The sequence below is a fragment of the Sander vitreus genome, chromosome 8, assembly GCF_031162955.1.
Source record: "Sander vitreus isolate 19-12246 chromosome 8, sanVit1, whole genome shotgun sequence".
Taxonomy (NCBI): Eukaryota; Metazoa; Chordata; class Actinopteri; order Perciformes; family Percidae; genus Sander; species Sander vitreus.
In genome coordinates, this window is record NC_135862.1 from 25,397,707 (window position 1) to 25,410,527 (window position 12,821).

General features: G+C 40.6%; 1 protein-coding gene across 8 annotated transcripts in view; it reads left to right on the top strand.

Annotated features, from left to right (window-relative positions):
- The first annotated feature begins 5,479 nt into the window (after nt 1-5,479).
- The window catches only part of mical3a (microtubule associated monooxygenase, calponin and LIM domain containing 3a), a 90,881-nt gene continuing 83,539 nt past the window's right edge, over nt 5,480-12,821 (top strand). For 5 of the 8 annotated variants that reach the window (XM_078257641.1, XM_078257642.1, XM_078257643.1 and 2 more), the window contains exon 1: nt 5,480-5,641. The gene's annotated coding sequence lies outside the window, so the exon portion shown is untranslated. The remainder of the gene's footprint in view (nt 5,642-12,821) is intronic. The other 3 variants (XM_078257645.1, XM_078257646.1, XM_078257648.1) reach the window with 1 other exon arrangement.

Here is a 12,821-nt window from a genome sequence, read left to right on the forward strand (position 1 = left end):
TTTTAAGTTTATTTATATTTTTGACACATTTTCTGACGTCTTTGTCCCTTTTTTAATGCACCGTTTTTGATGCTATTTTTCACTAACACCAACTTATTACCAATAGTTTTACACGTATTTTTGGAATGCATGGTAAATAAATCTCATTTATAGGAGAGTATACCTAATTTTGAAAGGATGAATTATTTTGACTAATATTAGAGGACCGTATGCTGGTGGAGAATCACAGACGTGTGTACCTCAAAGTTTAGTCAGGTTTTAAATCCATTTAAATTTTTTCAAATGATATAAAATTGAATACCCAAAATTCATTGAAAGTAGTGATCAAGTACTTGCAATTGTACTTAACGTTTTGGGTAATTTGGTTAAAAAGAAACCCAAGGCTGCACAAGGGTTAACCTGCGTGAATCTAGAGTCTGTCATAAATTCCGACCACCATGCACACATGCAGGCACAAACATGTGGACATAGACACTGTTCTGTTCCCCCAAGAACATGCTGTAGTATATACTGCATGGAAAATGCATGTATAATGCTTAGTGACATCTTTAATTTTACATAATAATAAAAAAAAAAAAAGGCCCAATGATACATGGGAAGACAGAAGCATTGGGAAAGCAACTTGTGACCTCAGAAAGTCTAGCATTATTGAAATGTATTCAATACTTTTTAATTAAAGTAAATAACCCTGTACAGTGTCTGCTGGGTGTAGAAAAAACAGATGGCTTTGGAGACAGTGGTGCATGTTTTATTGATGAAGCTCACTGCCCACTTATACTGTAGCTTAGAAGAAAAATGGCTGCATAAAGCTCTGGTTTCCTTTACAGTAGACGGGGATAAGAGAATTAAAGACAGCAAAACAGTTCATTGTTTTACAGTGAAAATACTGTATGCATTAAATTGTCTTTTAGGTCTCTTTTCACAGAGGGAAGGGAGATTTTTGTTATATTTGATTAAAAAATGTGTTTAAATACTTAAGACATTTATTTAGACATAGGCCACAGGGAGGTGTGTATTTCTTAAGTGGTGTGTGTAACTGCTGCATTTAATGACACGCCCGAGGCTGGGAGGTGTCTGGATTTTTGTCCAACTGAGCGTGTCCAAATTTCATTTTCAATTTACACACACACGCACGCACGCACGCACACAACAAACCTAGATGGCCACCAAATTTGAAAAGTGTGTCTACTCAGGATTAGTGAGACATACTTCAGAGTTGTTAAATACCTTGCAAAGGCAATACATGACATCAGCTCAGAAAAATAAGCATTGGATTCTCCCAGAACAATATCATTTCTCATCTCAGGCAGAACTGGAGCTAGCCCAGACCGTTACACAAGAGTCTGGACGAAAAAGCCTGGACTGTGATTACTCATGTCATCGTTGTGAATGAGCGTGAAATTGACAGAGACCTACTTTCCCTCAAATGGGATGTAAAACACTCAAGCCTTTTTCTGAAATCTGTCATTGCCTCGATGAACATGGAACAGCTAAATGTCGCTTTCATTGCTGCAGTTGTTGCCAATTCTTTTCTCAACTTTCAAGTCTGTAAAACGCTTGTAAAATGTATGACTGCAGGAAGCTTGTCATTATGCAATTATGGCACATAGGCTGTTCAGCACATGCCCAGGGTGCTGTGTTAGTTTCTGTATTTTGATCACTGTTAAAGCTACACATAAAGCTCAGTGTGCACCGCAGTATTTATGTAATCTCTTAAGTCAGGCAATACATTCAGGTCATTTCTGGATTGTATGTCTCAGTGACTGAAGGTTCCATTGTTTTACTGTTTGAATGTTTGCCTTTGCATGCAGTAGCCCCATGAATGTTATTGTGTTTAAGAGTTTATAGTAGCAGTTATGCATCTGTCTGCTTTCTGCAGTGTTATAAATAGCTCCCTGTAGGAGAGGTTGAAGTGTGGTGGGCCAGCAGGTCAAGCTGCCACATATCGCTGCTCTCGTATATCTTGTAACACATTTCTGCATTCTGGCCCGTGGCAGTTTAAAGTGCTGGAGCGCATTTTAGTGGGAAACAGTGTGGGGACAGCTGAGCCAGAGCCAAGCCCGACATCTCACATCAGCAAGCCAGAAGTCCTATAAATCAGTCAGTCAAGTAGAATCATCCTTGACCGTCTAATAGCTCCACTTCAGCTCAACTCCACCTTAAAAAGACGCCCATTGTGTCTGTGTGTGCATGCAGGCGGCCTGAGTGAGGATCCCTCCCATTTGTGAGCTGGTGGGCGTGTAACATCAGCCCCCCGGCCCATCCCTTCCTTCCTCCCTCCTTCCTTTAATGCGTCACAGCAATCAGCGCCCAGGGAGATAAAGTCACGTGAGAGTTCCCCCCTCTAGTCTTGGTTACCATGACAACGAGCACTGGTCCAGGCAGCATCTTGCTGTGGTGAGAAGAAAGGGGGAAGGGGGGGGATACGGCGGGAGGAGAGGCAGGAAGAGACGAGGAAACGGAGGGAGGAAAAATAGAAAGAGAACAATTCCCAGCCAGAGGATAACCTTGTGCCTGTCTTCCCTCTATACAGTGAGTACTTTGCCTTTATTATCCTCCTCCATTAGCTTCATCATAAGCGAATGAATGAGATTTGATGCCGTCCATTGTCATCTGTATTTGATATTGTGATATGGCAGGTGCCTTTGAAGATTTCTGGGATGACATCATGTGTAATTCCTTTGTTATGTTGGGAATGTGTGCAGCCTGACTCACCTTAGACAACCCTTTGTCTGAACGCTTCTTTCAGAGTCCGCTGATCCTGCGTGAATGGCTGATGACAAACCTCTGGTAATAAACAGAGGCGTGGTGGGAACCAAGGTGCTCAGCACAATTAGAGGCAGTTTTATAATGTGGCGAAACTCTCTCTGATGTATTGTGATCCGGCAGAGAGCCATCCTGCTCCTGACTCCTGATCCCAGTCCTATTTTTTTTACCCCTTCACTGCTATTCTTCCAAGTTTGTCTTCCTCTCCCTCTATCGCTCTCTCATTTTCACACAAGCAGACCCCGGTTGACATCCTGCGTCCCCCTGCGGTTTGTTTAATTAGCAAATCTGTGCAAATCCAACTGGGACAGCTTGTTCTGGTTGGATACCTCATATGTGGAACGTCCTTGTGGCGGTGTTGACAGTAAGCTTTCCGGGCTGCAAGTCCTCCCACAGTCAGCTGTTTTCGATTAGCATAGGTTCGAACCTCATATTAGTTTCGCGGTAACATGTGAGAAGATGTGATGCAATGTTAAAGTTTTCAATTACATGAGGAAGAAGCTACATTTTTTAATTACGCACATAACCTTAACTGCAGAAATGCTTTTTCATCTTTCATCTCAGTGACTATCTGACTAATTTCTTTAATAATAAGGTTAAGAAATCCTTGTTTTGAGTTGGAAGAAATTATAGAGCTATTATGCACTTACACTGGTATGCAGCAGTACAAAGCCAAGTTCACCATATGCTACGTGAGGAAGTGAGTAGTTTAATGCCCTAAAAGAAAGCATTACAGAACCCTTATAATAAGCACGTCTAGAGCTACATTAATGATTACTTCATTTTCTACCAAAGACAGACATCGCCTGTGAATGAGCAGCATAGGCTACTGTACTTATTTGAGGCAAATGACATTTCACTGCCTAACCAATCGTGTGTGACCTGTTCATACTAATCTGGGTTGTATCTGGCATTATATTGTGCCTAATTCCAAACATATCCCTGTATCTCTTCTCATATTTATAATTCCATCAACTTTTTCCTCCTCCCTCTTATACAAATAGGTAGGCAGGATGCTCAGAACTCCTTTTAATCTCTTGTTAAGTGATACACAGTCCGTTGAATTAACAAAAGCAATGAAGCACTGATTCTTCCACGTGGCTTTATTCAAGCTGGAGTTTACACAACATCTTTGGGAGGGATTACAAATGCCATGTGTCTCTGTCTGCTCACAAAAACCTGCCACACACGCCTATCTGTCCAGTGAGAGACGGTGACAGGGTGGTGTCCGCCTTGCTGGATGCTCGAGAGGGAGAGACCGACTCTGTAATGTGCAGAGAGCTGATAGTAGTATAGAAGGGTTCCTCCTTCCAGCTTTGTATTCAGTACGAGATTACAGATGAAAGCATGTGTCTGATCGAAGTGGATGAACTTTGTTTTAAGTAGCCATATTTTGAGTTTTCTTTGTTTTGGTGATCCAGTTGTTGGCAGTGTGGCACATTTGAAGCAGCAGTGGCTTTGCTAGTTGAGTGGGTTTTAGGAAGGGCCTGCATGTCATTGACCTTTCTTCTGAATCAGCCAAGACACTTAGGATAATCTTCACAGCTGGTAATACCTTCTTTGGATTTGCAGTCCGGTCGTTGATGTATACAATATGTTTCTGTGATATGAGTATAAGTCTTGTATTGTGTTGTGATTTAGACAGAACAAGTAATGTAGCAGTGATGCATATTTTTGTCTGTGGGAGCCAAAGACTTACTATACTATTTTTCATGTGATGTCTTCCCATTTGAAAGCAATGGTTTGAAACAAGTTGTAACCTTAAGTGGTTTTCCACTTAGGCAAACTTCAGCCGCTCTAAAACCACGGCACAATCCATGTCTATGATTTCTTAAGAAACTTCAGTGGGAATTACATTGTTCAAGATTACACAAGACACTTGCAGACAGACACAACAAACTCATTGAGACTGAGAAATGACATCCATGACTTTGTGTCACGCAAACAATAAATGACTTATCCCTTCTTTAAATGCTACCTTTATTTTTTTTTACAGGGGCTATGTAATACCGATGGGTGCCACGAACACTGTGCTCATTGAATTACTCTGATAACTAAATTAAGAAATCAGCAACAATGTAATGACTGAGGAGCCCATGCATTGATTTTTCATAGAATTTGATCTTGTTGAAATCTACTGGACTGTTATCACTCATTGTTCTGAGTAATTGTTCTAATTATAATAATTCATAATTAAGCTCTATTAAGGGCCATCAGTTGTTGACATCAACCTGTCTAAACGTCTCATGTCATGTCAGGTCAAGTCAGTATTTATTTAGGGTGCACTATCACACACACGTACTTCACAGTAAATGAGAACTGTAATCAAATCTATTGGCTATCATGTAAAATCCCGCCCGTTGTGTAAACCAGTCCTAATGTTTCTGACACCATGTGAAGGCGGCAGCAGTACTACTGCGTCACGTTGAAAGAGACCAATCGGATTAAACTAAGTTAAAACATGCAGGCTCAGTCCAAGGAGTAGCGGGGGGTTCACACATTACATTTTCAAATAAATCCAGATGATTTCTAACATAACGCAGTGTAGTCTCAATACACCGCCTTATACTCTAGTGTACTCTACCTTCAGCAGGAATTACAGTGAAATAATAAACGCGCGATGTTTCGGTAACGTGTTGTTATTTATAGACTTTCTCGTCGCCCCCTCCTTCTCGTGGTTATGGTTTCGACCGATCCCTCTCTGTCAGTTTCAAGTTGCGCCTTCTCCTTTGCTGTGTTGCTCCTTGGTCTGGCCTTAACGAGGATTAGCCACTTAAACGGGGCAGTGGATTTTACAGGGAAATCTGGATATACACACGGACATGGATTCATTCCCGCCACATACGAGTGGATTATAAACACACAGGATTCAGAGGTAAGAGGAGATGTTCCTCCCGGTCGCTTGACAAACACGATGCATTTCGTAACGTTACCCTGGGATCCGCCGACTGCACCTCTGCACGTTTGGGAATGTCACGGTCTGTCGGTTTTAATAGAGCAACTAACGATTTAACTACACGGCCCTGTGATAAATCTGACATTTTATATCTGCATTGTACATGCACATTGCTGTAATGGTGCATCAGTGGTCATTTGCCAACCCCGTTTTTATTTCAGTAAAGCTATCAGCCTGCTACTGATCGGAAGGGGTAGCCTGTGGAATGTGTTACCCTCAATCAGTCATATTGAAATATCCTCATCTTGAAAATGATGTTTAGGTGCCTCTTCCCTGAAAGTTTGGCTTTATTTTATTGACAAATACCAGATGGGTATTATTGAATAGCCATTTCCACATAACAGATATGCCTCATTCATACAGCTTGACATCTACGTTTGTGAAGAGTTATATTGACAACATGTTTTTGTAATAACACAGTCATAACTGAACTGTGAAAAATCTGTTCATTAATTACATCTTACCTGCTGTAACGTCACTTGATCTGACTCTCAGGAGACAGTAGTTACAGAGTCGTTGTGCTAGTGTTTCTCTTTGTATTCAACATTTCTGCAACCACATACATTACCTTTTAACATCATATTTTACAAAGATATGTCGCATAAGAGTATAGCACAAAATAAGTAGTTCCAGTGTTGTGATTGAAGCCCCTTAAAGTACAGTGGACGTTTGTGTCTATTAAAGGCAAATTTCTCCTTTTCAGTTTTTGGGTGTCTTCTCCTTTCTCTGGTGGTGTTCATCGATGAGGAGAAACTGGATGCGTTTTTAATTTAGCAGCTTGTTTTCATACTCTTCATGTTATCCAAGTCACAAACTGAATTATGCATGATTTTTCCTTAAAGATTCTGAGCTGATGTGGTTCCGATGCAGCTGAGGTCTTTCATGTTGTACAATAGACGTTTGGCATCATGTTATGAGCCACAAGTCACCCATATTATCTTACTGATGCTACTTCTATGTGGTGCATCTGTTATTGGTCTTGTTGAGTGACTTCACACTGATTTCAACAACATTAACAATACCATATTATTCCAGCTGACCCAGATTGGACCATACATCAACACGCAGCAACAAGAGTCAGTCTGTGGCTTAGTGGAGCGGTAAGGACCTGACCTGACAGGACAGAGACTCTTATCCTGTCTCAGTGGAGTGATGGAGCATTTGTTCTATTGATCAGTGATATTGACGTTTGTTGCATTTCACCCACCTCCTTTTAAAAAAAAAGGCTGTAGCAGCTCCAACGCTAGAGTTTGGACATCTTCTCTGAGGTCACAGGGTGTTGCAACACAGGCAGATGCTAATTGGGAGGTGCTACCTCTGTTAAGCTGCATTTGTTATCATAACAACAATTTTTCCTCTTAAGAGATCAGGATGTGGAGCAGAGGAGAGGATGTTTGCTTGGTGGCTGACTCGGCACAAGAAAGAACTGGAGATACTCTGCGGTCTGGTTGTTAGGACAGCTTTGTGTCAGTCTGACATTTGCAGTTTTTGCGGAATCAGTCAGACTTGCATTGAATCCTTTATGATTCTGACTTTGTGAAATCTCTATTTGAAAACCACAATAGGTTATCATTTACTGTATGTCATTCCGTACAATGGGATGAAGACAAGAGGCAAACCAAAAATCCCTTTTCAGTTTTCGCCTCTTCAATCGGCAATCGCAATATCAAAGATTCAAGATTCAAAATCCTTTTTATTAATCCCACAATGGTGAAATTCACACTGTTGCAGCAGCAAGGGATAGGGGAAAGGTACAAGACACTCTAAAGATAAACAAACAATAAATAAATATAAGTAAAGAGAATAAATAGTAACACGTACAGTATTACAGTATTGCAAAGTCACATTATTGCATGGTTTATCAGTCCTGGTGTGTGTGTGTGTGTGTGTGTGTGTGTGTGTTTTGTCCCTGTGGTCTACTGGGAGCAGTGCTGATTGTACAGTCAAGGTCACACTTCATTTTCAAAGTGGTTATTTCACTTAACATAGTATTGCATATTTTTTTTTAAAGGTTATTTTTTGGGGGCTTTTCCCTTTATTTCATAGAGACAGTGGATAGACAGGAAAGGTGGGAGAGAGACGGGGATGACACGCAGCAAAGGGCAGCAGGTCGGACTCGAACCCGTGCCGCTGCAAAGGACTCAGCCTACATGGGGCGCACGCTCTTACTGGGTGAGCTAGAGGTACTGAATACTTCAGTATACTTCTGAGTACTTCAGGTACCCTGAATGAGACCATGTCATTTTGTTTACCATCAGAGATTTTGCTATATTGTTTAAAATGAGGCAACCTTCAGGCATTATCAAACAACTGGGGGCAGCGTTGTTGTTATTAAATTAAACTGATGAGCCAAAAACCGATATTCCCATTTTAGCTTCTGAACTAAACGTCCACAAAATGTACTAATGTATTGATATTGTGATGAAAAATAAGATATACTGTACTGTCCACCCCTATTTATTTTGTCCTAGGTTTTTTCCTCTAAAAACAGACATAGTGAATTAGATGATAATAGTTTTCTATGTTCGTCCATGTTCAGTAATAGTCCAACACACCTTTCATCCTGGTTGGAGACCATTTAAAATGCACTTTCCTTGTGACAAAGTGGACTCAGGCACTATCCTAAATACCATGAAACTGCTTGTCATAAAAGTTGATTTTTCAAAAAAAAGCATTGATGGTTAAAGGTTGTGTGGATGTGTAGAGGGAACAATGAAGCTGAGTCCGTCTGACCTCTGGCTGACGGTCTCTCAGAGAGGAGAGAATAAGTTCCCGTCTAGCTCCGACCCCCCCCACGACCCTACAAAGTACCAGCGATTTGGAAACGCACTGCTAGATGAAAGGACAGCAGGAAGGAAGTCCTCTGAAGGCAGCCCCTGCTGTGTCATGAGCGGATGGATGTACCCAACTGTCCGGTTTAGCCTGGAGGGTCTGCTGCTGTGGTTGACTCGTCAGAAGCTCGCTGTCCCCTGCTGATGTCAAACCATCATGCATATTGTAGCCTGCAGTAAGTCCTTACAAGGAGTCTGTAACTAGAAGCCAATGGCATGTTGTTAACTGTTTGGTGGCTTTGTTTGGCAGCAAGCACTTTACTGTAAGGGAATCAGTGTGTTGAAGGGCAATTATCATGTTCTTCTCCCCCCCCCCCCTTCAACTTGTCCTTTACTGAATGAGGTCAAGTTATGATAGTGTGTTCCTGAGAGTTGAGTCAGACATTGTAAAACCCAACAGCCTAGTAGAAGCCATTAAAGGTGCAGTAGGTAAGACCTATAAAACTAACTTTCTGTCATATTTGCTGAAACTGCCCCTATGTTCCAGTAGAACTACATGAAGCAGGTCGTTTAGAAAAAAATCCAGCTCCTCTAGCCTGTAGTGCGATTTGCAAAAATCCACCGCTCCCTGTTCAGATGCACCAATCAGGGCCACCAAATTTTTTTGGCTAAGTCCTGGATCTTCACAATCCTACCTACAGCACCTTTACGTTACCATTAAGGTTGGTAGGTTACTGTTTTTTCAGAATAAAATATATCTGGAAGCTTGAAAGTATAAACTCAAGACAGGCATGTCAGGATATAATCCTAAGTATTGAGGTCCCGTGAGGACATGTGAGATGGTTGATGTTGATATCTATCGGCTACTATTCTCCTTCCCTACTACCTAACGTTTTTTGAACTTGGCAAGATGCAGGATGAACGGCAAAGAAACTGGTTGATGTTGTGTTTATGACTTACAAGCATGACCCCCAGTCCTTTTGCTTTGATGATTTCTCACAGCTCCGGATTTAAGACTTCCTTCTTAATTCTGTTTCCCGTACCGTGCAGGTCAGAAGTAGGCCATTGTGACAAATGCAATCTTAAGGCCAATGAGACTGTTTGTTTACATTTTGCCAGTGTGCTGAACCTCGGAAACTAGCTGAGGTGCACAATGTACTTTCCTCACTGTGTGTGTGATGAATGACATAATGTATTGATTTTAGGGCCAAATATACTCAAAACGCAGGTGTACAGAGGACTCCTACAAAGTTATTGTTTCAAGTTCAGCAACATCAGTTTTTCTAGTGTGGCTGTAAAACCGTGTAGTAGAAAAACACAGCTGATAGGTGCCTCATGAATTGCAACCTGTACGTGTTATCTGTCATGTCTCAAATCATTCCCATCAAAGTTCCAGTGAACCCTCATCGAAATGATTGCATGTTTATGTTCTTGTTAAATGGAACTTGCCTTGACTCATGCCTCTTTCCTTAACTGGGATTCTGCAGGGTCTTAAAAAGTCTTGAAAAATCTCTAAAATTTCCAAATGAAAATTGTAGGCCTTAAAAAGTCTTGAATTTGTTTTGTGTTCTAGGTCTAAAATAAACTGGTCTGAATTTTCCTACCTCTAATGCTCTTTTTTTATTTATGTATTCCGTGGTGTTGTAGTTTTTGCTTTCGCTAGTCCAACTATAATTTTGCTGTATGAAATGAGAACAAAATGCAACTTATATTGCAGCCAATCAGCTCGCGAGTCTCTTTCAGATTGTACCACAGACATAAACCAGATTTTATTCTTCAGCAATGGGGAAGTGCAAGTTTAGCGATACTAAAAACTGAATTTAGGGCTTAGTTGATGTTGTGATAAAGGTCTTAAATTTCATTTATCACCATTTTTTGCTTCCCGATACTGATTCCGATACCTGAACTACATATATACACACACACACACACACACATATATATATATATATATATATATATATATATATATATATATATATATATATATGTATATGTATATGTGTGTGTGTGTGTATGTATATATGTGTACTGAACTACCGAGTACCGATCCGATACTAGTGTGTCATATATTTTATTATGTTTTAAGAACTGTATACTACTATCCCTGTATGGATGTGATATTATTTCTATCTTTGTTGTCAGTCTGGGTCAGGTTAAACTCTTTGTGAAACATGAATGCCACAGAACGTTCTTTTATTATGCAGTTTGACAGTCAGTTATAACGGAAAAAGACCATAAATAAACTACTTTAACGTAGATTTTCTTTAGTGCTTTATTACGTGGTATCGGATCGGTGCATAAACTCCAGTACTTCCCGATACCAATACCAGCGTTTTAGGCAGTATCGGAACATCTCTTTTTTTATACATATTTTTATATATATATATATATATATATATATATATGTATATATATATATATATATATATAAGTGAGAGAGAGGGAGACTCTGTTTTATAAAATGCCTGGGTGTGATGACCCTTCCACTAAAGGTCTTAAATTTCATTCAAAATGGTCTTAAAAGGTCTTTAAAAAAGTCTTAACTTTGAATTGGTGAAACTCTGATTAAGCAGACTGCTGTCATGTGAAAGGTGATGCTTGTTTTCAGTCCTATTTTTTAGCTCATTGTTTGCTAAACAATGTTAACAACCATACCGGCCCAGTTACCTGTAGCTACCTGTTACGTGGAAGGTGTCTCAGGCCCTGTTTACACGTACATGGTCATTTTGAAAACCGGAGACATTTCCCTTCGTTTGTGCCCTTTGTTTACACGCAAACGGAGAATTCCACTCTGAAAACAAGTCTTTCTAAAAACTCCGGCCAGAGTGGATATTTCTGAGAGAGAGAGAGAGAGAGAGAGAGAGAGAGAGAGAGAGAGAGAGAGAGAGAGAGATTCGTTGCTATTTTCGGGATTCTGATTGGCTAACGTGGGCTTGATCTTCTTGTTACACTGCCACCTACAGGTCTGGCATGCTCTTGACGGCATTAACGGCATATATACACGGGTACATGTAAACGAACACTTTTCTGAAAACTGACAGCTGTGCACGATGTTATTTTTTTTTTAAACGGAGAGGTTGAAATGTCCGTTTATGAAAATAGCCGCCCACGTGTAAACCAAGCCTTAACCATTTGGATACCGAGACTCCCCATGTTTTCATGTGACTGTTTTCTCTGGGTCCTTACTTTAAGCTGTACCACACCAAACCCTAGGGGTGTGCAAAAAAACCCAATTCACATTCGAATCGCGATTCAAGCTCTATGGATTCAAAATCGATTGATAGATTCACATTTTCTGAATCGCGCACCCCTACCACCCATACCTAAAGTTAGCCATCTCCTACCTAATACATTTCACCATTTCTAGTTTTAAACCATTTAAAGTAATATCTAAATATAACAATTTGGCTTTGCAAACATATGGCCACTGACAAAGACCTTTTGTAACGCAAATATAACCTTTTGGTTACATGACTTTGTCATATTTGTCTCAACTATGTGTGTGCTAATGGCTGAAAGTCATGCTAAGTGGGAGGTAAATGACATTTCAGATTTCTTTTTTTGTGGTCCTCTGCACTTTAGCTTGTTGCCAACATTATATTCTTCTCAAACGTTTATTATACTAAATATTACATGGGTGGAGACTCCTGAAATTTTGGCTGTCGTACAGTTTTGCAGAATTTATCGCAGCCTTATCGGCTGTTTCTGCAGTTTTAAAAATAGCTTTTCAAAGCAATACTGGCTGATGGTTATTGAGGAACATATGCTCAGTCTGCCTCCGCTACTTATGCTGGTATTTTAGAACTTCGTGGACACCATTCACCACATCACCTGTTGAAGTCTGAACTCTGGGATCCTCATGATAAATAAACCACGTGTCCGTACTCCAACAGGCAAGAGACGATCAGGAAACCCACAGGTGTTACCAAGCGGCAGGTACAGCCTGAGAGATTTACTCAAACAATTCAAGTCTTCAGGAAGCATGTACCAGCTGCTCAGCCTATAGCCTTGAACCTTCCTTTCATGTCAGGCCCTTTTCACTCCAGTAAACCGTCCTTGCCTCTAGAGGCCACATCATATTTCACTTTCACTCTCCTGTTGTGTGTGGAGGAGCCCCGGAGCCTTGTTATCCGCCTATCTGGACAAGAGATGAATATTTCTCTGGCAGGCCTGATGGAGAAACAAGCCCACTAAATGTTCTATCCCAGAAGAAGGCAAACAAACGTACACAGGCCATGTCTCTCCGGGTCTTCTTTTTCCATCATAGTGAAGATCGGTCTGTTGGTTGCCAGCGTCAACATTGGGGGCTTAAAACACCAAACACC